This window comes from Bidens hawaiensis, unplaced genomic scaffold (genome assembly GCF_021521415.1).
Source record: "Bidens hawaiensis isolate Kalapana, Puna unplaced genomic scaffold, B.hawaiensis_p1.1 tig00019700_1, whole genome shotgun sequence".
NCBI lineage: Eukaryota > Viridiplantae > Streptophyta > Magnoliopsida > Asterales > Asteraceae > Bidens > Bidens hawaiensis.
The window spans coordinates 432912-436094 of NW_027492995.1; the positions used below are offsets into that span (position 1 = coordinate 432912).

General features: G+C 36.2%; 1 pseudogene across 1 annotated transcript; it reads left to right on the plus strand.

Annotated features, from left to right (window-relative positions):
• The first annotated feature begins 426 nt into the window (after positions 1-426).
• On the plus strand, positions 427-968 carry LOC143559108 (protein SPIRAL1-like 1; annotated as a pseudogene). The gene is made up of 2 exons (XR_013139876.1): positions 427-683; positions 763-968. The product of XR_013139876.1 is annotated as a protein SPIRAL1-like 1 (transcript).
• Positions 969-3183: the final 2215 nt, after the last annotated feature.

Consider the following 3183-nt stretch of genomic DNA (forward strand, 5'->3'; position numbering starts at 1 on the left):
ATATCTTCCCTTCAATCTAGATCTGATCTGCTCTGATCTGCTCTGATCCATTCCAACACACACTCCGGTAGTAACTTCTTATCCTATACTTTCATATCTTATTAGTTTCACATTTTATGTTTCAATTTAATATCTAGTCTCAAATTCATATGGATCTGGAATTTGGTGTGTGTGTGTTAGACCAAATGTTGAAATGTAAATTATGTAATATTGTAATTACTGTTATTTACTTAATTATTTCTTCGCTTAAACATGAGTTTCAAAGATATGTATAGAATAATAATTACCAGTGATCTTGTTCTAAAATCAGCTAGCAATGAAGAATATAAGTATGTATAACTTAGGGTTTGATCCAATTATCATGTTTGTATAGAGTTTTGTTTAATAAAGTAGAATTCAACAAATAATGTCTTGGTTCATAAGCAGAAATCATGGGCCGTGGAGTCAGTAGCGGTGGAGGACAGAGTTCACTCGACTACCTCTTTGGAAGCGATGAGCCAAAGCCCACCACACGCAAGACAGAGGTGGTGGCTAGAGCTCCAGTGGAGCACTAGCCACCACCTAAGCCTACAGCTGTTGTACCCCAGCCGGAAAATACAAAACAGATTCCGGCTGGGATACAAGGTACTCAGACCAACAACTACTTTCGGGCTGATGGTCAGAACACTGGAAACTTTCTCACGGTATAATTTATTGTTAAGTTATGATGTATGAGTATGTATTATGTTTCGGTGTTTGTTTAAACGGTCTGGTTTTGTGCAGGACCGACCTTCGACTAAGGTTCATGCAGCACCAGGCGGTGGGTCTTCTTTAGGTTACTTGTTTGGTGGCAGTGGTGGTGGAAAGTGAAACCATGAAGGGGTGTTTGATGTCAAATTGACAATTTAGACTTTGCTTATGGTCTCCATTTCTTGGGATTTATTTGGATTTGTAATATATATTATATTGTATTGGATTATATCAATCATTGCAATCTTCCCCTAATTCTTTGGTTTATTTGTTATTTTTGTTAATTCCAATATTGAACTAATTCAATCCAATCAGTTTGATAACTAATGTGCATTTCATAATGTGAGACAAAAACAAAAAGATTTGAGATTGTGTTGCGTTTCATAATGGTACCGAACATATGATCATATGACAAGAGAGTTAGTTCTACATTTTTAAATTTTGTTGCAAGCTTTGTTGAACCACCACCGACCATTCAGCTCGTGCAATGCAAGAAACCAGACGAGCCAAACATGGTAAATGCAAGCAGATCAGAGACAGTGGTGTTTATTTACTGACCATGACTCTTTGGAAAGTCCAATGATCACCTACAAGAGAGATGTTTGGGTTAGACCATGATCATTTAATGAGTTGCTTAGTAGTTGTGTCAAATTGACTTTAGACTAAACGAACCTTGAAAGTTAAAGTCCAACATTTGATCTGCTTCTTAAAGATTCATACTTGCTGTGTCAGAGTCAAGGGATCATGTTCTTCAAGTTTGGGGTGACCTTCTACAACCACAAAAACGCGATTGGTGTACATACAGAGCATAATAAAGCACTATAAAAAATTAAAAAGGTTCCTATACCATGGTTAGGAATTGAATTGGCAGTGTCTTCAGCTGCGGTTGATGTATTCATTGTGTTTAATTCCAAAGACGACTTTCTATCTCCTGAAACCTGCATATTAAACAAAAAATAAACTCAGCTTCAAGATTAAACTAAAAGTGACAATCTTGTGTTTCTCAGATTGTCTTGATTTTTGCAGATGCACGTAAATTGAATAATTTGTAACAATACATAATTGTGTCATTTTTTGTCATTTTATCAAATAATTCTTACAGAATCAAAACTCATCAAGTATTATCATGGCCAACAACTTCAAGCAGACACACATCCTAATTCCTAACACCATCTCCTGCAGGGCATTCTATTACAACCCATTATACACCTCTGATTATTCATCATCACAAATCATTATAGGACACAGTTGATTAATTTTATATGATTGGTTCTTCAAAGGCATACACAAGCAACACCCCCCCCCCCCGATATACATCTGGTTCGGTTTATTAAGCCAATTAACTGGATCACATACTTACCCGAACCCGAAGAGCCACCATGATCCGAACCACGAGCCTTGATTTTCTAGCATGCAACCATGCTTATTTGTCATTTGTTATTATATTATCTCTTTTATTTAATTTCATATTTTCTTTCAAGTCATGTAGTAGTGGACTAGCGGTCAAGGTAGTTTCCTATATTTTAGGGGTAGTTATTTTAATTTCTATGTAATTGTTTCGGATGAAAGGAAATAGGGCAGATGTTTATGTTGAAAAGTTTTTCTTGGTTAATTTTATCTCAATGAATTTTGAGTAAAATTGATTTTGTCTATGCTAGCTCGATTTTGGCATCTCGAGTGGTGTTCTTAGACACGGTTTCTTATCCGGAGTGGTGTGTCTGTATCTTCGGTTAAAAATCGCAGCCCGACTGTTTGTTTCGGTGGTGAATCTGTATCCGAAACGAGCCGTTGATCTATCCGTTATATATACAATTTCAATCCTACCCGTTACCGGTGATATTGCTATCCCCCCCCCCCCCCCATTTAAGAGAAAAGGTAAAACCATAATGGCTAAAAGCAGTAAATGGAGCAATGAAGATACATTTGTAGGTTCTGTTACCTAGAAGAACAAACTTGTAACTTATATCTCAACTTACCTAGAAGTGTGGACTTAAGAGCATTCACAATGAGAAGCTCTATCCCCATCCATATAATTTAACCAACTACACATATATTCATAAAATTTGTTCACTTCTAATAAATCTTCCACATCTGAATCCGTATATACATTGATAATCTATTAAACAATACACATATCTACTCACAACCATATTAAAATATAAGATTTGGGGGGGGGGTGAAAAATGAACACCCAAATATGGGGTTTTGGTTTAGTTTCCCATATAATTTGGGGTATTGGGTATGAGGATGGGGACTCCAATGTGGAAGTAAAAATTACCAATTTTACATATCTTCCCTATAATTGGGTATGGGGTAGGGGTTGGGGACTCCATTCTGAGAGCATTCTCAATCCGTTCCTCATCCCTATCTCTATAATTACACTAAAAAACACTACATTTCTCTCTCCTGTTCAATTAAATAATATTTTTTATACCTTTATCATTACAGTTTACT